The following is a 26,152-nucleotide window of genomic DNA, read 5'->3' as shown; positions in this document are numbered from 1 at the left end:
AAATTCAAAATGGATCAAGCAAAGAAAGGGTTCTTGCCTGTGTTACAAGGTGTGAGGTTGAGTAAGACACAATGCCCGACCACTGCAGAAGGTAGAGAGAAAATGAAAAGTATTCCCTATGCTTCAGCCATAGGCTCTATCATGTATGCAATGATGTGTACCAGACCTGATGTGTGCCTTGCTATTAGTTTGGCAGGGAGGTACCAAAGCAATCCAGGAGTGGATCACTGAACAGCGGTCAAGAACATCCTGAAATACCTGAAAAGGACTAAGGATATGTTTCTCATTTATGGAGGTGACAAAGAGCTCGTCGTAAATGGTTACATCGATGCAAGCTTTGACACTGATTCGGACGATTCTAAATCGCAAACCGTATACGCGTTTATATTGAACGGTGGAGCTGTAAGTTGGAGCAATTCTAAACAAAGCGTCGTGGTGGGATCTACGTGTGAAGCGGAGTACATAGCTGCTTCGGAAGCAGAAAATTAAGGAGTTCATATCCGATCTAGGTGTCATACCTAGTGCATCAGGTACAATGAAAATCTTTTGTGACAATACTGGTGCAATTGCCTTGGCAAAGGAATCCAGATTTCACAAAAGAACCAAGCACATCAAGAGACGCTTCAATTCCATCCGGAATCAAGTCTAGGCGGGAGACATAGAGAGTTGCAAGATATATACGGATCTGAATGTTGCAGACCCATTGACTAACCTCTTCCACGAGCAAAACATGATCAACACCAAGACTCCATGGGTGTTAGAATCATTACTGTGTAATCTAGATTATTGACTCTAGTGCAAGTCGGAGACTGAAGAAAATATGCCCTAGAGGCAATAATGAAGTTATTATTTATTTCCTCATATCATGATAAATGTTTATTATTCATGCTAGAATTGTATTAACCGGAAACATAATACATGTGTGAATACATAGACAAACATAGTGTCACTAGTATGCCTCTAGTTGACTAGCTCATTGATCAAAGATGGTTGAGTTTCCTAGCCATAGACATGAGTTGTCATTTGATCAACGGGATCACATCATTAGGAGATTGATGTGATTGACTTGACCCATTCCGTTAGCTTAGCACTTGATCGTTTAGTTTACTGCTATTGCTTTTGTCATGATTTATACATGTTCCTATGACTATGAGATTATGCAAGTCCCGAATACTGGAGGAACACTTTGTGTGCTACCAAATGTCACAACGTAACTGGGTGATTATAAAGGTGCTCTACAGGTGTCTCCGATGGTGTTCGTGGAGTTGGCATAGATCAAGAATAGGATTTGTCACTCCGATTGTCGGAGAGGTATCTTTGGGCCCTCTAGGTAATGCACATCACTATAAGCCTTGCAAGCAATGTGAATAATGAGTTAGTTGCGGGATGATGTATTACGGAACGAGTAAAGAGACTTGTCGGTCATGAGATTGAACTCGGTATTGAGGTACCGATGATCGAATCTCGGGCAAGTAACATACCGATGACAAAAGGAACAACGTATGTTGTTATGCGGTTTGACCGATAAAGACCTTCATAGAATATGTAGAAACCAATATGAGCATCCAGGTTCCACGATTGGTTATTGACCGCAGACATGTCTCGGTCATATCTACATAGTTCTCGAACCCGTAGGGTCCGCACGCTTAAAGTTCTGTGACGATCGGTATTATGAGTTTATATGTTTTGATGTACCGAAGGTAGTTCAGAGTCCCGGATATGATTACGGACATGACGAGGAGTCTCGAAATGGTCGAGACATAAAGATTGATATATTGGAAGCCTACATTTGGACACCGAAGAGTTCTGGGTGAAATTGGGATTTTACCGGAGTGCCGGAGGGGTTACCGGAACCCCCCGGGGGTTAATGGGCCTTGTTGGGCCCTAGTGGAGAAGAGAGAGAGGCCGGCCAGGGCAGGCCGTGCACCCCCTCCCCCTCTGGTCCGAATTGGACTAGGAGGGGGTGGCGCCCCCCTTTCCTTCTCCTTCTCCCCCTTCCTTTCCCCCTCCTAGTAGGAGAAGGAAGGAGGGGAGTCCTACTCCTACTAGGAGGAGGACTCCTCCTGGCGCACCATACTGGGCCGGCCGACCTCCCCCCTTGCTCCTTTATATACAGGGCAGGGGCACCCTAGGACACACAAGTTGATCATTGATCTCTCCCAGCCATGTGCGGTGCCCCCCTCCACCATAATCCACCTCGGTCATATCGTAGCGGTGCTTAAGCGAAGCCCTGCGTAGGTAGCTTAATCAACATCGTCACCACGTCGTAATGATGACGAAGCTTTTCCTCGAGCTCTACTGGATTGTGAGTTCGCGGTACATCACCGATTTGAACGTGTGCTGAACACGAAGGTGCCGTACGTTCGGTACTGAGGATCGGTCGATCGTGAAGACGTACGACTACATCAACCGCGTTGTCATAACGCTTCCGCTTAACGTTCTACGAGGGTACGTGGACGACACTCTCCCCTCTCGTTGCTATGCATCACCATGATCTTGCGTGTGCATAGAATTTTTTTGAAATTACTACGTTCCCCAACACGAGCATGGAGCAATTATTGAGAGAGAGCCGAGCATAAAAAATTTGAATAATAATTTCTCTTGAGAGCTCATGATTGAGGCATGAATATAACATTGACTTAATCCTCCCCCAAGCTTGAGCGATGTTTTCTCCTTCGCGAGGCCAAAAATTATATATATAATTACGATCACGATGAACAAGATGCATAGGATAAAACTTCTGATGAAATTCCAATTTCAACCGGTTGTAGTTCCATGATACCATATCATCACATAGCCTAAACCATATCAATGCCTTTCCTTTCAAAGATAAAAGTAAGACCTTCTTCTTGATAACATCCTCGGGCATACCTGCAAGCTTAAATATCCACAAACTTCATCCACATAGATTAGGTGCAAATCGGGATGTAATGTTCCATCACCTGTGAAAGGATTAGCTAGCAGTTTCTCTATTATATCTGAAGGAATTTCAAAGTAAACATTTTCAGTAGGTTCAATAGGTTCAGGAGCAAATCTTTGCTCTAATGGTCGGGGTGAAGATACCCTGAACAAGCCCCTCAAAGGATTATGTTCCGTAGTAACAAGTGAGAGTAAATTTCAGCACACTATATAAATTTTTCCTTAGGAAATTCCACCTACCAAAGGCGCTTCACTCCCCGGCAATGGCGCCAAAGAGTCTTGATGACCCACAAGTTTAGGGGATCTATCATAGTCCTTTCGATAACTAAGAGTGTCGAACCCAACGAGGAGCAGAAGGAAATGATAAGCAGTTTTTCGTAAGGTATTCTCTGCAAGCACTGAAATTATCGGTAACAGATAGTTTTGTCATAAGGTAATTTGTAACGGGTAACAAGTAATAAAAGTAAATAAGGTGCAAAAAGATGTCCTAGTCCTTTTTGTAGCAAAGGACAAGCCTGGACAAACTCTTATATAAAGTAAAGCGCTCCTGAGGACACATGGGAATTATCGTCAAGCTAGTTTTCATCACGTTCATATGATTCATGTTCGGTACTTTGATAATTTGATATGTGGGTGGACCGGAGCTTGGGTTCTGTCCTTCCTTGGACAAGGATCCCACTTATGATTAACCCCTCTTGCAAGCATCTGCAACTACAAAAGAAGTATTAAGGTAAACCTAACCATAGCATGAAACATATGGATCCAAATTAGCCCCTTACGAAGCAACTCATAAACTAGGGTTTACACTTCTGTCACTTTAGCAACCCATCATCTACTTATTACTCCCCAGTGCCTTCCTCTAGGCCCAAACAATGGTGAAGTGTCATGTAGTCGACGTTCACATAACACCACTAGAGGAAAGACAACATACATCTCATCAAAATATCAAACGAATACCAAATTCACATGACTACTTATAGCAGGACTTCTCCCATGTCCTCAGGAACAAATGTAACTACTAACAAAGCATAGTCATTGAGGGAGTCCGGGATTAGGGGGTGTCCGGATGGCCGGACTATACCTTCAGCCGGACTCCTGGACTATGAAGATACAAGATTGAAGACTTCGTCCCGTGTCCAGAAGGGACTTTCCTTGGCGTGGAAGGCAAGCTCGGCGATGCGGATATGTAGATCTCCTACCATTGTAACCTACTTTGTGTAACCCTAACCCTCTTCGGTGTCTATATAAACCGGAGGGTTTTAGTCCGTAGGACCACATACACAACAACAATCATACCATAGGCTAGCTTCTAGGGTTTAGCCTCTCCGATCTCGTGGTAGATCTACCCTTGTACTACCCATATCATCAATATTAATCAAGCAGGACGTAGGGTTTTACCTCCATCGAGAGGGCCCGAACCTGGGTAAAACTTCGTGTCCCTTGCCTCCTGTTACCATCCGACCTAGACGCACAGTTCGGGACCCCCTACCCGAGATCCGCCGGTTTTGGCACAGACATTGGTGCTTTCATTGAGAGTTCCTCTGTGTCATCGCCATCAGGAAGGATGCCTCGCCCCGTCTTTAAAGATGGCACCGTTGCTAAGGGAGCTTTGGCTGTCGGCCAAACCCTCCGGCTAGGTGGTTTTCTTATGACCGCCTATTCGGCTTCTGTGCCGACGATGACCTCTCGAGCCATCGAAAACAATCTTCATGTCAGCTCGGAACTCGCCGAGCAGTTAGATCCAATGGAGCTCTCCTCCATAAATGAGCTCTTGGATCGCTTCGCCGCCCTGGGAGTCGCTACGGATTATGACCAGATTGGGCCTAAACCCGATCTGAGAGAGATTAACTCTCCCCAAGTCGCCCATCACGTTGCCGTGGTAGAGGGACAATGCGGCGACCCTTCATCTATCTTAAGGACTCGCTACGTCCGGATTCTTGATCCCTCCAAGCCAGATACCCGCGGAGGGGAGGATATCACTCAAGACCTGAACTTAGAGTCAGGCGACGGGCTGGATTCATTGGACAACATCCAGGAATCCAAATTTTCAAGTTCGGAAATTCCTCGGCCTCTGAGCCTCAGATGGGGTGAGGCTTCGGATTTAATTCCACCCACCCACCCAACATAAGCAATCTATCCAAAATCAGGCAAGAGCCCGATGAAACAATACATCATTACTGGGCCAGATTCCTCCTGGTTAAGAACAGGCTAAGGGACTGCCGCGAGGAAGACGCAATCTCAATCTTCTGCAATAATTGCACGGACAAGGGAATACTCAACGCCATAAGTCACCGTGATATTACACGCTTTGCTAACTTGGCGTCCATTGTACGAAAGTACTGTGCGATGGAAAGCGCCTAGAAAACCGAAATAAAATTTGGGGACAATCCGACCCTGAATACAAACCCAGTCCGAAATAAAAGGGTGCATCATCACCAGACACCCGGGTCAAGGACTAAAAAGCAAAAACCCTCTACAGGGCATGGAACCGTACTGGAAGGATGGCTCAATGGACCCTGTAAAATTCACAGTATAGAGGACGCCACACCAACTCACAGCCTCAGAGCATGTTGGATACTCCGGCAGGTGGCCAAAATTGGCAAAAATCTCCTAATTCCGGAGGCCACAGAAAGCCACCCCAGAGACACCAATACGGTATTAACAGTCTTCGAGACTTTCGCATCAAATAATATGCGAAAAAGGACACTCTGCAGCCTTGCCAAAGTCTACCAAGTAGCAACAATAAACCCATGGAGTGACACGGCTATTACCTTTAACGCCAGTGATGAACCTAAATTCTGAACAGCCCGAGCACCAGCCGCATTGGTCCTCAGTCCAATAGTGGATGACTTTCGTCTTACCAAGGTACTCATGGACGGCGGCAGCGGATTGAACCTCATTTATGAGGAAACCCTTCAAAAAATGGAAATAGACTGGAACCGCATTGAGCGAAGCAGCACAACCTTTAGAGGAATAATCCCCAGTCAGAAAGCGCGCTGTACAGGAAAAATCACACTAGATGTGGTGTTCGGCACGCCGGATAATTACAGGTCCGAAGAGGTCACGTTCCATGTGGCTCCGTTCAGCAGCGGTTATCACGCTCTGCTAGGGCGGGAAGCGTTTACAATCTTCCAAGCAATACCCCATTACGGGTACATGAAGCTCAGGATGCCCGGGCCTAACGGGATCATCACTCTCGCTAGTGATCCGGCCATAGCACTCCGCGCCGAAAACAAGACAGCCGCACTGGCCCTCGAGGCACTATCCGAAGCCCTAGCGGCTGAGGAACTGACTGCGCTGTGCTCTACGGTGAATAGGGACGATGTGGTACTCGACAAAATATCCAAGTCCACCTCCTTTAAATCGGTGGACGAAATAGTCAAATTCCAGGTCCATTCAACGGACCCCAATAAAACAGCTTCCATCGGGTCACATTTAGACCCTGATGTAGACGCCGCACTGCGAGAGTTCCTACGAGAGAACTGGGACATTTTCGCCTGGCACCCTTCAGACATGCCAGGAATCCCACGCAGGCTGGCCGAGCACAGCTTAAATATCCTAAAAGGATTCAAGCCTGTCAAACAAGCTCTTCGGCGTTTTTCCGAACCTAAGAGACAGGCCATGGGAGAAGAGCTAGCAAAGCTATTGGAGGCCGGATTCATCAGAGATATAAAACATCCGGACTGGCTAGCAAACCTGGTGATGGTACCAAAGAAGGACAAATCCTGGTGCCTGTGCGTTGATTTTAAGGACCTTAACAAGGCTTGCCCAAAGGATCCCTTCCCCCTCCCCCGCGTCGATCAAATTATCGACGCTACCGCAGGACATGATTCGTTGTGTTTCCTCGACGCATATTCCGGCTACCATCAAATCAAGATGGCAGAACCAGACCAAGCCGCAACGGCATTCATCACACCATATGGCCCATTCTGCTTCAACACAATGCCCTTCGGGCTCAAAAACGCCGGCACAACATATCAGCGCATGATTCAGACATGTCTGGAAAACCAGATCAGCAAAACAGTGGAGGCATATGTAGATGATGTGGTCGTCAAAACAAGACATGTAGAATCTCTAGTAGACGACTTGAGGCTCACATTCGATAACCTCCGAACATATGAAATCAAGCTCAACCCGGAAAAATGCGTTTTCGGCGTTCCAGCTGGAAAGCTCTTGGGCTTCATTGTATCCGGTAGAGGAATTGAAGCAAATCCAGCCAAGATCCGAGCTCTGTCGCAACTGGATATCCCAAAGGACCTCAAACAAATAAAAAAGTTAACCGGATGCGTGGCGGCTCTAAGCCGCTTTATCTCCCGCTTGGGAGAAAAGGCCCTACCCCTTTACCGCCTCCTTCGGCGCACCGAACACTTCGAATGGACGGATGCAGCCACGGCCGGACTCGACGAAATAAAATCCATATTGGCAACAAACCCAGTCCTGGCCGCGCCAAACATTGGCGAACCAATGCTATTGTACATTGCAGCAACACATCAGGCTGTAAGCGCAGTACTCGTCGTCGAACGAGAAACGGACGGACACAAATCCCCCTTCAAAAGCCGGTCTATTATGTGTCCACTGTCCTCACTCCCTGCAAATCACGGTACCCGCATTATCAAAAGATTGCGTACGCGGTATTCATGGCATCCCGGAAGCTACGACACTACTTTCAAGAGTTTTCAATAACAGTAGCCTCGGAAGTACCACTTAACGATATTATAAACAACCGTGACGCAACGGGCCGGATTGCAAAATGGGCCATTGAGCTCCTCCCGTTCGACATAACTTATAAGCCACGGGGAGCCATCAAGCCGCAAGTCTTGGCCGACTTCGTCGCAGAATGGACGGAGGCCGAACTCCCTAAAGAGTACGACACATATTCAAATTGGATCATGCATTTCGACGGCTCCAAGATGTTGGCCGGACTGGGGGCTGGCGTCGTTTTGACGTCCCCCACAGGAGACACGGTTCAATACGTACTCCAGATTATGTACACGGACTCCAACAATGCAGCCGAATATGAGGCCCTTTTACATGGTCTCTGGATGGCAGTATCCATGGGCATTCAACGCCTAGAGGTGCGCGGGGACTCGAACCTCGCAATATCCCAAATAAATGGAGATTTCGATGCCAAGGATCCAAAAATGGCAGCTTACCGCAACGCCGTCCTAAAAATGCCAGCTCGGTTCGAAGGGCTTGAATTCCACCATGTAGCCCGGGAAAATAATCAGGCGGCAGATGTCCTGGCACGCATCGGCGCAAAACGCGATGTAGTCCCCCCCCAACATCTTCTTGGAAAGGTTGTTCAAGCCATGCGTAGTATGGGAAGGGGAGCCAAACAATAACAGCCCGGACCCAACCGCACTGCCCGACACCGAACATTCCGACACAATCGGAGGCTCTGCCAATGAAATAACACCTTCAGCCCACGTAATAATGGTCGTTATTGCCCCGTGGTAGGAACCATTCCTCGCCTACCTTACTAGGCAGGAACTCCCCGAGGACCAAAATGAGGCACGCTGCATAGTGCGGCGATCCAAAGCCTACAAAGTCCACGAGGGAGAGCTTTATAAGAAAAGCACTACCGGAGTCCTTCAAAGGTGCATCTCCGAAGAGGAAGGGCGGAACTTCCTGGCTGAAATTCATGCCGGACTCGGCGGTCATCACGCGGCAGCTTGGTCCCTTGTAAGCAAGGCCTTCCGTACAGGCTTTTATTGGCCAACGGCCCGGGCAGACGCCTAGGACTTAGTCCAACGATGCACCAGTTGCCAGCTCTTTGCAAACCAAAGCCATATGCCACCCACCGCCCTCCAAACTATCCCCATCACTTGGCCCTTCGCGGTCTGGGGGCTTGACATGGTTGGACCCCTTAAAGGTGGAACCCACAAGCAAAAATACTTACTGGTCTTGGTGGATAAGTTCACCAAATGGATAGAAGCCAAGCCTGTTAAGACGCCCGAATCCGGACCGGTGATAGACTTTATATCTGGGGTTGTACACTGTTATGGCGTCCCCCACAGCATCATCACGGATAACGGCACGAACTTTACGGCTGATGAGGTAAAACTCTAGTGCAAAAACATGGGCATCAAGCTCGATTATGCTTCCGTCTATCACCCACAAACTCACGGCCAGGTCGAACGTGCAAATGGTCTTATCATGAGCGGCATCAAACCCAGATTAGTGCGGTCCCTCAAGGAATCTAACACGCACTGGGTAGAGGAGCTCGACTCCGTACTCTGGGGGATGCGGACCACGCCGAATCGCACCACCAGATACACACCATTCTTTATGGTGTACGGCGCAGAGGCAGTTTTGCCTTGCGACATAATTCATGACTCACCTCGAGTGCGCATGTACGAAGAAAGAGAAGCCGAGCTCGATCGGCAGTACAGCTTGGACGCATTGGAGGAGGAGCGTGACGTGGCAAAAGCCTGTTCCGCATTCTATCAACAGCAGGCTCGAAGATACCAAAGCAGAGAAGTACGGGCCAAAAATTACAACGTTGGCGAATTAGTTCTATGACTACCGGACAAGAAAAAGGACAAACTCAAGCCCAAGTGGGAAGGTCCCTTCATAATTGACCAAGTCCTGACTGGTGGAGCGTACTGCCTGCGAGATGCATCGGATAACCGACTCAAGCCGAACCCATGGAACGCAGCCCGTCTCCGAAGGTTCTATGCCTAGCGCCGGACTCTGTGTTCGTCTCCTTCCTCTGTCCATTTTTTTATATACTTTCTGTCTTACATTCCTCTTCTTCTCTCTCTCTCTCTTATAGCCTTTAAAGGCCCATAAAGTGACGCGCTATCTGCGCTCATTAAACCTGGGGGCTTCTTTAAACAGAAGCTTATTTATACGGGCTTCATGCCCAACACATGTGTCACACTTCCTCATGTACCTTTTATTCACCATTATATGCATCGATATGACTTAAGTTTTGGCCAAGCTGGGTTGCCTGGCTCCTGTGCTTACCCCTACGTTCCCGATTGTTTGGCTAGGTGGTAAAGGGAGCACCTCTGCGATTGTTACTGCAGGGTCAACCGGACGTGTACCTCAGACTGGGTGAAGCCGAAAGCTAGCGTTCTTAAGGGAATATTCGGTCGGTGAACTAAAGATGATCTTTATTTTATTTTATTTATCTATACGCCCCCAGATGTTTTTCCTGCGTTTCTTTTCGCAGCATGGACATGCACTTTAGGGCATGCCTCCCAGGGAAAGGAACCCCTAACGGAACTATTCTCCCTGGAAGATGTTTCTTACTAACCATGTAATATAACATAACTAGTCGGGCACTTGTCTGTTCACGCACTAATGACCCCTACGCCTGGTCTCCATGCATTCCCCGGTTCCTATATAACCGCACGGGAATTCGGACACACTCTGGACCGTCAGGTCCCGAGGCTGAAGCGAAAAGGTCGGCCATGACAAATGATCTACAATCTGGCTAGAGGGCATTATAAATGTCAATTAAATTACATAGTCATTTTGACTGATTGTATTCCTCTTCAATACCATCTAACAGGCTGTCTAATTTACAGTCCTACTGGGAATACTTTGCGGCCAACTCTACTTGGCCGTATACTAAGATTACAGGGATCTCCTTCCTATCGGGCCCTACAGGACCGACCTCGGCCATGTGGTTGGGGTCAGCCTTTGTGTACCGCGTCATCACCATGGCCCAGGCCTCCCTAGCGCCTTGACGGCAGGCTGATATCTTCCACAATCGGAAGCGCCGCCGTGCTCCCTTTAGCTTCTCCGCAAGCTCTCCAAGACCTTCGGGCATGGAGATGGATGGCCACAGGGCCTGGGCGACGCCTTGCATCGCCTGCCGAACTCGATCGAGCAGTTGCGAGAGCTCAGGAAGAAGGTCACCCGTAGAACCGGGCATCTCCTCTGCAGGACGACCTGTTAGCACACCTACAGACATTGCTCGGTTAGTCGACTTCCCCGCCGAACTTTCTTTCAAAGGTTCGTTCAAGCACTTACTAAATATGCCGCGCCGAAGCCGCTGATTCTCCTTAACGGAGTCTGACAGCTGGGCACGAACTCCTTTCAGCTCGACGCCTAGCTTGGTGTTGGCATCTTGGAGATCGTTCTTCTCCCGCCTCACCTTTGTCAGCACCTTCTCACCAGCCTTTAGCTGGCGTAGGAGGTGTTGCCTTTCCGGATTCAATCCGGCGCCATCTACAATTTCATTTGTTAGATTCGCACCCATGCCGTGCTTCGCAAAATACTTATCTTTCGAAGTGTATATTACCAGAGGGGGTCTCCTTGGGCTCCCCTGTCGCGGCTAGTGCGGCCTCAAGTTGGGCTTTGCACTCTTCCAGCTCCTTGGACAGTAGGGAATTCTTTTCTGTCAGAACCTGCATAACAAATGATCCTTAAATCAGTTATTCTAATTGTTTCAAGTCTCGAGGGCTACTGGTATATATATATATAATTACCAAAATTTTCTTACCCGTATGTCTTTTACATATTGCTCCGTGGCTCTGGCTAGACCATTTTGAGCGGCACGGAGGTACGCATCTCCCGAATTAAAGGCATCTAATGCCTCTTGGGAGAAACAAGCATCGCTAAGAATTGTCCGGCGACGCCTGTGGTTCATGGTACTCTCCACCTCAGAGTTGGTGGCAGACAACCTGTCCACATCCTCCATCGGAGGAGCGTCCGGTGCGCGCCTTGTGTTCACCTCCGCCTCCGGACCAGGCTTCGGAGCCTGGCTGGTGGAGGCGCGGTTGGCAGCCTCTCCGGGTATAGTCCGGCGAGGTCTCTTTGTCCTGAAGAGAGCACGAGTGTTAATATGCCTCGCAGGTGTAACACCTGGGATAAGGGGGCGCGCCATACCTTTGCGCTGACACCTCGGTTCGGACTGCGCCTCTTTTCTGCCCACGGGCCCCTGCGGCCCCTCGTTGGCTTGCCGCCACAGGTTCGGCCACCCTTCTCAAAAACCTCCCCTACAAAGCTCGGTTGTAATCAGGAAACTGAAAACACGAGAGGGCGGACACCTATTCGGGGTACTGGGACTTCGATCTCAGTTACCTGGGAGGCCGGGATTAGCCCTGGGTAATCGGCCGTAATGGCCACCAAGGCGTTGTCCTTGCTCAATTGATGGAACACTCCATCAATCAGCTCCACAGATATGTCCGGATCCTCTTGAGAGGCCGGGTCGAGGGACCATCCTGGGTCCTCGGGTTGTGGAGGAGGGCTGTTTATTTCCTTAACAGCCCGGCGTAGTTCCTGCGTTGAAGTCGTTAGACTGAATATTTAACAATGGGAATACAAAACGGATGGGCAAGTAAATGTGACCGCTTACCCAGCTTGGGGGATTGTGCATAGAGAATCCACCCTGTGGGTTGACGCGGAGAAATTCCTCCTCTTCTCCCTTATACAAAGCGGACAAGATCTTTAGTAGAGTGGCAGCTGCCTTACGGCCGTAGCGGGTGGCGTCGTCCTCCCCGTTGAAGTCCCACATGGGGTGGCTTCTATACTGAAGAGGCTGCACCCCCCGCATGATGCATTCCGCCATAACCCCGATCATGGTCAGTCCGGAATGGGCTAACAATCTTATTCGGCCCATCAGGTAAATGATGTCCCTGTCACTTTCCCTCTGAGGGCTCCGTGGACGCCAGCTTAGGCGCTTCTTTAAGGGAGCACTGTCGAACTCAGGGAGGCCAATCCGAACAGGATCCGGCAGTGGGACATCCTCTATATAAAACCATTCTGAAGGCCAATCTTCGGACGCCTTCTTTGGGGTTCCGGATAGATATCCGGTCCCAGCGATGTGCCACACTTCGGCTCCGCCCACTTGATACATTGACCCCTCCTTAGAGCGGGGTACAAGGCAGAATAACCTTTTCCATAGCCCGAAATGAGCCTCGATACCCAAAAACAGCTCGCAGAGGGCTACGAAGCCCGCGATATGCAGTACGGAGGCAGGCATGAGATTGTGTAGCTGGAGGCCGTAGAACTCCAGCAGCCCCCGGAGAAATGGATGGATTGGAAACCCGAGCCCCTTATTAAATAAGGGACGAGGCATACCCGCTCTCCTTTGGAGGTATTAGGGGCACTCTCCGCTTGCTTTCCGCCGTTATAGATGGCAAGGCCGGCTCGAACCGGGATCATATAGGCCGGGGGGAGAAATCCCTTGGTCTGGAGCGTCACTAGCTCGCTATGCGGGACGGAGCATCTCTTCCAATATCCAGGCTGAGGGCTGGAAGGGCGAAAGGAGGAGTTGCGACGGCTGGCCATGGTGGAATGGACCTTTGTCGGATGCGCTCTGATGAACACTCGTGAAGGGGAGAAGGTGTGGTTTGGATCTAAATCCTCGTCCCCTTAAATGGGCGGCTCATTTACGCGGCTAGGGGTGTGAATGTAAAAACACTCAGACTTTTCATATTCGTTTGACACGTGGGAGACGGCCATTATTGGGCGTAGAAGCCGAGGAGCGCAACATTTACAAGAAGCCGGACTTTATTCAACAGGTACACGGAATTTGGAGGAGAACCCGCCTTGCAGTGCCGAAGACAATCTGCGCACCGGACTCATCGTCATTGAAGCCTGGTTCGGGGGCTACTGAGGGAGTCCTGGATTAGGGGGTGTCCGGATGGCCGGACTATACCTTCAGCCGGACTCTTGGACTATGAACACACAAGATTGAAGACTTCGTCCCGTGTCCGGAAGGGACTTTCCTTGGCGTGGAAGGCAAGCTTGGCGATGCGGATATGTAGATCTCCTACCATTGTAACCGACTTTGTGTAACCCTAACCCTCTCCGGTGTCTATATAAACCGGAGGGTTTTAGTCCGTAGGACCACATACACAACAACAATCATACCATAGGCTAGCTTCTAGGGTTTAGCCTCTCCGATCTCGTGGTAGATCTACTCTTGTACTACCCATATCATCAATATTAATCAAACAGGACGTAGGGTTTTACCTCCATCGAGAGGGCCCGAACCTGGGTAAAACTTCGTGTCCCTTGCCTCCTGTTACCATCCGACCTAGACGCATAGTTCGGGACCCCCTACCCGAGATCCGCTGGTTTTGACACCGACAGTCATGTTCATAATCAGAGGGGTATTAATATGCATAAAGAATCTGAACATATGATCTTCCACCAAATAAACCAACTAGCATCAACTACAGGGAGTAATCAACACTACTAGCAATCCACATGTACCAATCTGAGGTTTTGAGACGAAGATTGGTTATAGGAGATGAGCTAGGGTTTGAGATGAGATGGTGCTGGTGAAGATGTTGATGAAGATTGACCCCCTACCGACGAGAGGATCGATGGTGATGATTTCCCCCTCCCGGAGGGAAGTTTCCCCGGCAAAACAGCTCCGTCAGAGCCCTAGATTGGTTCCGCCAAGGTTCCGCCTCGTGGCGGCGGAGTTTCGTCCCGTAAGCTTGCTTATGATTTTTTCCTGGACGAAAGACCTCATATAGCAGAAGATGGGCATCAGAGGGCTGCCAGAGGGCCCATGAGGTAGGCGGCGCGCCCAGGGGGTAGGGCACGCCCCCACCCTCGTGGATGGTGCGTGGCCCCCCTCTGGTACTTATTTCGCCCAATATTTTTATATATTCTGAAACATGCTCCCGTGAAATTTCAGGACATTTGGAGATGTGCAGAATAGGCCTCTAATATTTGTTCCTCTCCCAGCCCAGAATACCAGCTGTCGGCATTCTCCCTCTTCATGTAAACTTGTAAAATAAGAGAGAATAGGCATACGTATTGTGACATATTGTGTAATAACAGCCCATAATGCAATAAATATCGATATAAAATCATGATGCAAAATGGACGTATCAGCAGTGGGGATGGGGGGTGGAGCGGTGATGTAGGGCTTCGCCAGAGAAAAAAGTCGACGCAAGGGGCCTGGAGGGATGCCCGGGGGCGGGGCAAGACCGGCGGTGAGGGGTGGTTCAGGGAGGGGGTCGGGGTGGCCAGGCAATCGCGGGAGCGCCAGCGGCCGCGGGGGCCGGCGGTTAGGGCTGGGCTGGATCGGCGGGAGAGAAAGAGGAAGAAGATATGTCTGAGGTTGTAGACAACCAGCGTTGTGGCACCCCGGCTCAGAGCAACCGGTTTACCATGCATTGCCAGCCAGAGATCATGTATTTTGGCTACACACAACATCTTGGTACAGAAAACAACCGCTTTATTGATACTAGCGGAGCAAAGTTTACATTACAACAGGTAGCGAGGCCAAGCGGCACACACGGTGCGGCTAAACAATATGTACATTATTTAGTGAACATAAAGGCCTCGAGCATAACAACTACGCGGCGGCGGAACAACGTCGTAGCGAAAGCTCCATAGTACAGGGATACCAATGTGGGCACGATCTAGACTCGGACATCACTCCTCTCCAACAAGGCTTTTCCTGAAATCTGGCATGACACGCCAGGTGAGTACATTGAATGTACTTGCTAGCTCACAACAGACATAAACATAATGACAAACAATATCATGACATTTAACCACTTATTCATAATGCAACAATATATGTTTTCAACATGCTGTGATCATAACCTTGTGAGGAAAAGTTCCTCTTACCAACGGTGATCACTCCTTGGATCACCACCTTACCAACCTCCAAATCTTAACCATGAACATCACGTGATCCTTCCGGCGATCACAACCTCGACCCATAATAGGTCTAAAACAATGATCCTTCTGGCGATCACAACCACGACCCATACTAGGTCTAAAACAATGATCCTTCCGGCGATCACAACCACGACCAACACTTGGTCCTGACCAATCCGATGGCCTTCCCGCCATTCTCAACAGTGCAGAGTTCATAAATTAGTGTGCAAATTTTATTAACTGTTGACCCATGGTGTGACCTACTTTCGAGCGTGTCCATAACCGTGGACTCTTCTATTGATAGATTAATACACTCTGCAGAGGTAGCGCACTGTACACACACCACGGAACCCATGGCCTCGTACTCCCATTCGGGTGGACCAACGACATTCCGACGAAACCCCACCATTGCCATGACACTCTCTCGGCCACTCCGACCCACTCCCCAACTGGGCTAGTCCTGGGTGGCCCTGTGTCTACCAAAGACACAACGACCACCATCGTGGCCAAACGTCCCTCACGGGGACCGGTACCAAAAATCTCAACAACGGGCTCACAAGGTTATGTCTGCTTACCGGGCCAGGGTACCGCACGCCCATAACCTTTCCTAGTTGGAGGCACCGACCAGAGGCATGACAACGGACCGAATAAAGGCCTTCCCATACAGGCAAATGTGGTTGCACTAGGAAAAACTCGATTCAGTGGCACCATGACCCGGTCAACGATATATTCAAGTTGGATTATTATCAGGTTCAACTTAAATTGAAAATAACCGGTGTCATAGTATGCCATGAAGTGCAATCAATAACATATGCATCATATAGTACTGGAAAAGACTGAGTCAACTATATCAACACTAAGCATAACCATCAGCAACTCTTGACACTCCTCTGGTCAAGATTAAACCTCACATTATACAACATCTTTTCTAACAAGTTTTACCATTTTCTCATGCAAGAAAAATAACTTCAATTAATTTCTTATTTCCATAACCACATTATTTCTCTCATAACAAAATAAATTCTAGTTTCTTTATCAACTAGGTTAGCTCTAAACTTTTTGTAACACAAGCATATTAACTTAAACAAGCACTTAACATAATATAAATAACACAATAATGATCTATATGCATGGATTAAATCATTCATTCAAGTAGAAAAATCACAAATATTGCAATGGTACCATGAAAATGTTGTTGTGGCTTGCCTTAGTGCAGATGTGGTTCACAAGCCTCCTGGTGATCCTCAAGACAAGCCTCACTACTCTGAAAACAATTACAAACACAAAAAGAAATCATCAAGAACCCTTCTGAACTTCACCAGAAAATCTAGGCAGCAGGGAAATATCCCATTTTTGGTGAGCTACTACATTTCTTTGCAAAGAACACAATACAAAAAGAATCAATTCATTTCGACTTATGGTTGAAAAGTTATAGCTGTTTGAAGCTCTCTGGATAAATATGAATTTGAATTTAAATAAACAGACTGGAGGGGGGTGACATCGAAGGCGCAAAGCCTCAGGGCGCCACCACTCGTACCGCTTCGCGCCTGTACTGAGTGGCTGACTAGCGGGGCCCTCTAGTCAGGTGAGGGGGAGAGGGAGCAGGAAACAGAGGAGGCCACGACTTCGCTGGAGCTTACGCCGGCGATGAGGGCTCCTTGGCCAAAACGAGAGGGAGGGATCGAGAGAGGGGATGGAGGTGCACCTGCCCGTACCCGCAGCGTAGCTAGGGGTGGTCGGACGGCATCGGAATCGAACTAGCAAGCGGAGGCAGAGGGCGGAGGTCGCCGGAGACAAAGACGGCGGCGAACAGCGGTGACTCCAGGGGCTCCAACCAGGTGGAACAACACCACCAGAGAGTGGCGGAGGCCCTGGAAGGATTGCCCGGGCCTGGGAGGGGCTGGAGCTACCGTGACGACACGAGAGGATCGCCGGCGAGCTCGAGCTCAGGGACGGCGGCCCGCGGCCTGCCCGGCCGGGCTACGGTTCTCTACGATGTTGCGGGGTGTGTGGGAGTGGAGGATGGTGCTCGAGGAGGCTGGGGGTGGCTCCATTTATAGGCGAGCAGCGAGGGGGGGATCGGGCTCCGCCGTTGACACCTGGACACGGCGCCCGGCGACGAGCGGCGTCAGTGAGAGGGGGAGAAGGCGACGCGGCTCACGCGGGGACTGTGGGCGAACGGGGACGAGCACAGGATCGAGGAGAAGGCGACGAGCACAGTGCACAACGCACTGTTACGTTGGCCGGACCGTGCCCGTGCTCGCTGCGGCGAGCTCCGGCGTTGATGACCCACAAGTATAGGGGATCTATCGTAGTCCTTTCGATAAGTAAGAGTGTCGAACCCAATGAGGAGCAGAAGGAAATGATAAGCGGTTTTCAGCAAGGTATTCTCTGCAAGTACTGAAATAAGTGGTAACAGATAGTTTTGTGATAGGATAAATTGTAACGAGCAACAAGTAACAAAAGTAAATAAAGTGCAGCAAGGTGGCCCAATCCTTTTTGTAACAAAGGACAAGTCGGAACAAACTCTTATAATAGGAAAAGCGCTCCCGAGGACACATGGGAATATCGTCAAGCTAGTTTTCATCACGTTCATATGATTCGCGTTCGATACTTTGATAATTTGATATGTGGGTGGACCGGTGCTTGGGTGCTGTTCTTACTTGAACAAGCATCGCACTTATGATTAACCTCTATTGCAAGCATCCGCAACTACAACAAAAGTATTAAGGTAAACCTAACCATAGCATGAAACATGTGGATCCAAATCAGCCCCTTACGAAGCAACGCGTAAACTAGGGTTTAAGCTTCTGTCACTCTAGCAACCCATCATCTACTTATTACTTCCCAATGCCTTCCTCTAGGCCCAAATAATGGTGAAGTGTTATGTAGTCGACGTTCACATAACACCACTAGAGGCTAGACAACATACATCTTATCAAAATATCAAACGAATACCAAATTCACATGACTACTAATAGCAAGACTTCTCCCTTGTCCTCAGGAACAAACGTAATTACTCACAAAGCATATTCATGTTCGTAATCAGAGGGGTAATAATATGCATATAGGATCTGAACATATGATATTCCACCAAATAAACCAACTAGCATCAACTACAAGGAGTAATCAACACTACTAGCGACCTACTAGCACCAATCCCGGACTTTGAGACAAGAATTGGATACAAGAGATGAACTAGGGTTTGGAGATGAGATGGTGCTTGTGAAGATGTTGATGGAGATTGCCCTCTCCTGATGAGAGGAGCGTTGGTGATGATGATGGTGATGATTTCCCCCTCCCGGAGGGAAGTATCCCTGTTAGAACAGCTCTGTCGGAGCTCTAGATTGGTTCCGCCAAGGTTCCGCCTCGTGGCGGCGGAGTCTCGTCCCGAAAAGTTCCTTCTTCTTTTTTTCTCATCGAAAGACTTCATATAGGAGAAGATGGACGTTGGAGAGCCGTCAGGGGGCCCACAAGGTAGGGGGCGCGCCCTAGGGGGCGCCCCCACCCTAGTGAGCAGGGTGTGAGCCCCCTGGCCTTCATCTTTGGCGAGGATTTTTCTTTATTTATTTTAAGATGTTCCGTGGAGTTTCAGGACTTCTGGAGTTGCGTAGAATAGGTCTATAATATCTGCTCCTTTTCCAGCCCAGAATTCCAGGTGTCGGCATTCTCCCTCCTTATGTATTGTAAAATAAGAGAGAATAGCCATAAGTATTGTGACATAAAGTGAAATAACAGTCCATAATGCAATAAATATCGATATAAAAGCATGATGCAAAATGGACGTATCAACTCCCCCAAGCTTAGACCTCGCTTGTCCTCAAGCGAAAAGCCGATAACAATAAATATGTCCTCATGTTTAGAGGTAGAGGCGTCGATAAAAATAAAATACGGCAACATATATAGATTTTTGTCATATGATTACTTATGTTCAAGTGATGATCTATTCACAATGCAAGAGTATAAATCATAAACCTTATTGGGCTCCGACAAACTATAATCTCAGTCACTGAAGCAATTGCAATTTATCATAACATCGGAAAGAGTCTATGTCAGAGCTAAAAAGCAAGTCCACATACTCAACTATCATTTAGTCCTCCATAATTGCTAACACTCACGCAATACTTGTGGTTACGGAGTTTTAATGGTGGACTCTCATGGCAAAACTGGTTTAGGGATTTTGGAAGCACAAGTAGTTTCTACTTGGTGCCGAGAATTTGGCTAGCATGAGGGGGAAAGGCAAGCTCAACAAGTTAGAGGATCCATGACAACATACTTTATCTCAGATATAAGAAAGACATAACTCATTACGTTGTCTTCCTTGTCCAACATCAACTCTTTAGCATGTAATATTTTAATGAGTGCTCCCAATCATAAAAGATGTCAATGATAATATATCTATATGTGAAAACCTCTCTTTCCTTATTACTTCCTATTAATTGCAACAATGACCAAAGCTATGTCTGCCAACTCCCAACAACTTTTAATCATCATACTCTTTCTATGTGAAGTCATTACTCTCAATAAGATCAATATGAACTTTTTGTTTCTTTTTATTCTTTTTCTCTTTTCTTTTATTCACCCAAGATCATGGCAAAATAATCAAGCCCTTGACTCAACACTAATCTTTATTATATATAGCTCACGGACTCGATTACATAGAGAGATCATAAAGCAAACTCAAAACTAGATCATGCCATAAACTTTATTCTACTAAATCAAGATACTACTAATAGGATCGAACTAAGAAAAATGATAAAGATAGGAGTTGTGATGGTGATATGATACCGGGGCACCTCCCCCAAGCTTGGCAGTTGCCAAGGGGAGTGCCCATACCCATGTGATTATATCTCCTTTTTCAGTGAAGAAGGTAGTTGTGATGTTGGCTTAGTTGATGGCTTAGGCTTCTCCCTTAATTTGCGCTTGAGGACGGCATTTTGATCCCTCAGATCATCAATCTCCCACTCCAGGGTTAATATCTTTTTGCATAGGTCCTGCTTATTTTCCTGCAAGAGATGAAAAGGGATAAACTCGAACTTGGGTTTCTTTACCCTATCAGGGAGACTTGACTTTTTGAACTCCACGTGCATGTCCCCAGGTTGAGGTAATGGTGCTTCATCTTCATCTAAGCTCGTCTCCTCCTTCCTCTTGGGTTCATAGTCCTCTTCTTCCTCCGTGGTCCATCCATCGTGTTCCACATCTGCATAGACCTTTGGATTTGCTAAGTAATCATCCACATAGCTTTCTCCTTCCGAATCGTGGGAAGACATGTTGATCTAATCTGCAACAGCAACAACTTGAAAACAAAAATAGAGGAAATTTGCGTGATACGGGAGTCAAAACCTTCGGGAGGTTATATAATGAATTTTTATCGACCAAAATACGTATCGTGCAAGAAAACAGAGTCCGGAAGGCACACGAGGTAGGGGGGCGCGCCCACCACCCTCGTGGGACCCTCGTGTCCTTCCCGGACTTCTACTTATTTTTCTATTTTTCTAAATATTCCAAAATGGAGAAATATTGCCTTAAAATTTGTTTTGGAGTCGGTTTGCTTACCGTACCACATACCTATTCCTTTTCGGAGTCTGAAACGTTCCGGAAAGTGTCCCTTATGTATTCCTCCCGGGTTACGGTTTCAATAATATTGGTTTCAACATTTATGGGATTACCTGAGATATAATGTTTAATTCTTTGACTGTTTACCACCTTCGGATTTGTGCCCTCGAAGTTGTTGATCTTTATGACACCGGAACGATAGACCTCTTCGATAACATAGGGGCCTTCCCATTTAGAGAGAAATTTTCCTGCAAAAAATCTTAAACAAGAGTTGTATAGCAATACATAATCACCTACATTAAACTCACGCTTTTGTGTCCTTTTGTCGTGCCATCTTTTAACTTTTTCTTTAAACAACTTGGCATTTTCATAAACTTGGGTTCTCCATTCATGAAGTGAGCTAATATCAAATAACCTCTTCTCACCGGCAAGTTTAAAAATCATAGTTGAGCTCTTTAATAGCCCAATATGCCTTATGTTCTAGTTCGAGAGGTAAGTGACATGCTTTTCCATAAAACATTTTATACAGAGACATGCCCATAGGATTTTTGTATGCGGTTCTATAAGCCCATAATGCATCATCAAGTTTCTTGGACCAATTCTTTCTAGACCTATTAACAGTCTTTTGCAAAATTAATTTGAGCTCTCTATTGCTCAACTCTACTTGACCACTAGACTGTGGGTGATAAGGAGATGCAATTCTATGATTAACATCATATTTAGCAAGCATTTTACGAAAAGCACCATGAATAAAGTGTGAACCACCATCAGTCATTAAATATCTAGGGACTCCAAACCTCGGTAAAATAACTTCTTTAAGCATTTTAATAGAAGTGTTGTGATCAGCACTACTAGTTGGAATAGCTTCTACCCACTTAGTAACGTAATCAACAGCAACAAAAATATGTGTGTATCCATTAGAGGCAGGAAAAGGTCCCATATAATCAAAGCCCCAAACATCAAACGGTTCAATAATAAGAGAATAATTCATAGGCATTTCTTGACGTCTACTAATATTACCAATTCTTTGACATTCATCACAAGACAAGACAAACTTACGGGCATCCTTGAAGAGAGTAGGCCAATAAAACCCAGATTGCAATACCTTATGTGCAGTTCTATCTCCAGCGTGGTGTCCTCCATAAGCCTCGGAATGACACTTGCGTAGGATCTGTTCTTGTTCATGCTCAGGTACACAATGTCTAATAACATCATCTACTCCTTCTTTATAAAGATGTGGGTCATCCCAAAAATAATGTCTTAAATCATAGAAAAACTTTTTCTTTTGCTGGTATGTAAAGCTAGGTGGTACAAACTTAGCAACAATATAATTAGCATAATCAGCATACCATGGAGTACTACGAGAAGTACTTATAACATTTAATTGTTCATCAGGAAAGCTATCATTAATAGGTAGTGGGTCATCAAGAACATTCTCTAACCTAGACAAGTTGTCTGCAACGGGGTTCTCAGCTCCCTTTCTATCAACAATATGCAAATCAAATTCTTGTAGCAAGAGAACCCATCTAATAAGTCTAGGTTTAGCATCTTTCTTCTCTATAAGATATTTAATAGCGGCATGATCAATGTGAATAGTTACTTTAGAAACAACAATATAAGATCTGAACTTATCACAAGCAAATACAACTGCTAAAAGCTCTTTTTCAGTAGTAGCATAATTTCTTTGAGCATTGTCTAGAGTCTTACTAGCATAATAAATAACATTTAATTTCTTATCAACTCTTTGCCCTAGAACAGCACTTACAGCATAATCACTGGCATCACACATAATTTCAAAGGGTAAATTCCAATCAGGTGGCTGAACAACAGGTGCAGAGACTAATGCTTTCTTAAGTATTTCAAATGCTTCTACACAATCATCATCAAAGACAAATGGTATATCTTTTTGCAATAAATTAGTCAGAGGCCGAGAAATTTTTGAGAAGTCCTTAATGAACCTCCTATAAAATCCAGCGTGACCAAGGAAACTTCTTATACCTTTGATGTCATTGGGACATGGCATCTTTTCAATAGCATCAACCTTGGCTTTATCAACTTCAATACCTCTTTCAGAAACTTTGTGCCCCAAGACAATACCTTCATTAACCATAAAGTGGCACTTTTCCCAATTCAAGACAAGATTAGTTTCTTCACATCTCTGCAAAACTCGATCAAGATTTCTCAAGCAATCATCAAAAGAGGAATCATAGACGGAAAAATCGTCCATGAAAACCTCACAAATCTTTTCACAAAAGTCAGAGAATATAGCCATCATGCATCTTTGAAAGGTAGCAGGTGCATTACATAAATCAAAAGGCATACGTCTATAAGCAAAAGTACCAAAAGGGCATGTAAAAGTAGTCTTTGATTGATCTCTAGCCGACACAGGTATTTGAGAGAAACCAGAATAACCATCTAGAAAGCAATAGTGTGTATGTTTGCATAATCTTTCTAGCATTTGATCAATAAAAGGTAAAGGGTAATGATCTTTCTTAGTAGCTTTATTTAATTTGCGGAAATCAATTACCATCCTATAACCTGTGATAATTCTTTGTGGAATCAATTCATCTTTATCATTAGGAACAACAGTAATACCTCCCTTCTTAGGGACACAATGGACAGGACTTACCCACTCACTATCAGCAACGGGATAGACTATACCTGCCTCCAGAAGCTTTAGTATTTCTTTTCTTACCACTTCTTTCATTTTAGGATTCAGACGTCGTTGAGGATCACGGACTGGTTTGGCATCTGCTTCCAAATTTATTTTATGTTGACATAGAGTGGGACTAATGCCCTTAAGATCATCAAGAGTACATCCAATAGCAGCACAGTGCTTCTTCAGAGTTTTCAATAATCTTTCTTCTTCATTCTCTGAAAGGTTAGCGCTAATAATAACAGGATATATCTTCTTTTCATCAAGATAAGCATATTTAAGATTATCAGGCAAAGGTTTGAGCTCAAACACGGGATCACCCTTGGGTGGAGGAGGATCCCCTAAGATTTCAACAGGCAAGTTGTGATGCAGAATAGGTTCCTGTTTAAAGAATACTTCATCTATTTCCCTTCTTTCATTCATGAACATATCATTTTCATGGTCTAGCAAATAGGATTCTAAATGATCACTAGGAGGTACGGCAATAGAAGCAAGACCAATAATTTCATCCTTACTAGGTAATTCTTCCACACGATGTTGTTTACTAAATTTAGAGAAATTAAACTCATGAACCATACCATCCAAGCCAATAGTAACAACATTCTTTTTGCAATCTATCCTAGCATTAACAGAGTTCAAGAAGGGTCTACCAAATATAATGGGACAAAAGCTATCTTGCGGAGAAGTAAGAACAAGAAAATCAGCAGGATATTTAGTTTTCCCACACAAGACTTCAACATCTCTAACAATTCCAATTGGTGAAATAGTATCTCTATTGGCAAGTTTAATTGTGACATCAATATCTTCTAACTCAGCAGGTGCAATTTCATGCTTGATTTCTTTATACAAGTCATAAGGTATAACACTAGCACTAGCACCCATATCACATAAGCCATGATAACAATGATCTCCTATTTTAACAGAAATAACAGGCACACCTACCACAGGTCTATGTTTATCTTTATCACAAGGCTTAGCAATTCTAGCAGTTTCACCTTCGAACTGAATAACATGCCCATCAATATTATCAGACAAGAGATCTTTAACAATAGCAATATTAGGTTCTACTTTAACTTGCTCAAGAGGTGTATAAGTTCTAATATTGCTTTTACGAACAACAGTTGAAGCTTTAGCATGATCCTTTATTCTAACTGGGAAAGGTGGTTTCTCAACATAAGAAGTAGGAACAATAGGATCATTATAAGTGACAGTCTTTTCTTCAACTTTAATAGGTGCGGGTACTTTTACTTCTGTGGGAGGATGATATTTAAACCACTTCTCCTTAGGGAGATCAACATAAGTAGCAAAAGATTCACATAAAGAAGCTACTATCTTAGAGTCAAGTCCATATTTAGTGCTAAACTTACGAAAAATATCGGTGTCCATAAAAGATTTAACACAATCAAACTTAGGTGTCATACCTGACTCCTTACCTTCGTCGAGGTCCCAATCTTCAGAGTTGCGTTTAATTCTATCCAATAAATTCCATTTGAATTCAATAGTCTTCACCATAAAAGAGCCAGCACAAGAAGTATCGAGCATGGTGCGATTGTTTTCAGAAAGCCGAGCATAAAAACTTTGCATAATTATTTCTCTCAAGAGCTCATGATCGGGGCATGAATATAACATTGATTTAAGCCTCCCCCAAGCTTGAGCGATGCTTTCTCCTTTGCGAGGCCAGAAATTATATATATAATTGCGATCACGATGAACAAGATGCATAGGGTAATACTTTTGATGAAATTCCAACTTCAATCTTTTATAGTCCCATGATTTCATATCATCACATAGCCTATACCATATCAATGCGTCTTCCTTCAAAGATAAAGGGAAGACCTTCTTCTTAGCAACATCATCGGGTATACCTGCAAGCTTAAATAATCCACAAACTTTATCCACATATTTTAAGTGCTCATCAGGATGCTTTGTTCCATCACCTGTAAAAGGGTTAGCTAGCAGTTTTTCCATCATACCCGAAGGAAATTCAAAAGGAGTTTCATTTTCAGTAGGTTTAGGAGCAACTCTTTGATCTACTGGACGGGGTGAAGATACCCCGAACAAGCCCCTCAGAGAATTACTTTTCATAGTAACAAGTGACAGTAAATTTCAGCACACTATATAAATTTTTCCTTACCAAATTCCACCTACCAAAGGCGCTACACTCCCCGACAACGGCGCCAGAAAAGAGTCTTGATGACCCACAAGTATAGGGGATCTATCTAGTCCTTTCGATAAGTAAGAGTGTCGAACTCAACGAGGAGCAGAAGGAAATGATAAGCGGTTTTCAGCAAGGTATTCTCTGCAAGTACTGAAATAAGTGGTAACAGATAGTTTTGTGATAGGATAAATTGTACGAGCAACAAGTAACAAAAGTAAATAAAGTGCAGCAAGGTGGCCCAATCCTTTTTGTAACAAAGGACAAGCCGGAACAAACTC

This window comes from Triticum urartu, chromosome 7A, assembly GCF_056163025.1.
Source record: "Triticum urartu cultivar PI428250 chromosome 7A, HENAU_Tu73, whole genome shotgun sequence".
Taxonomy (NCBI): domain Eukaryota; kingdom Viridiplantae; phylum Streptophyta; class Magnoliopsida; order Poales; family Poaceae; genus Triticum; species Triticum urartu.
The sequence above is the reverse complement of the archived record's forward strand: the minus strand, read 5'-3'. Positions refer to the sequence as shown.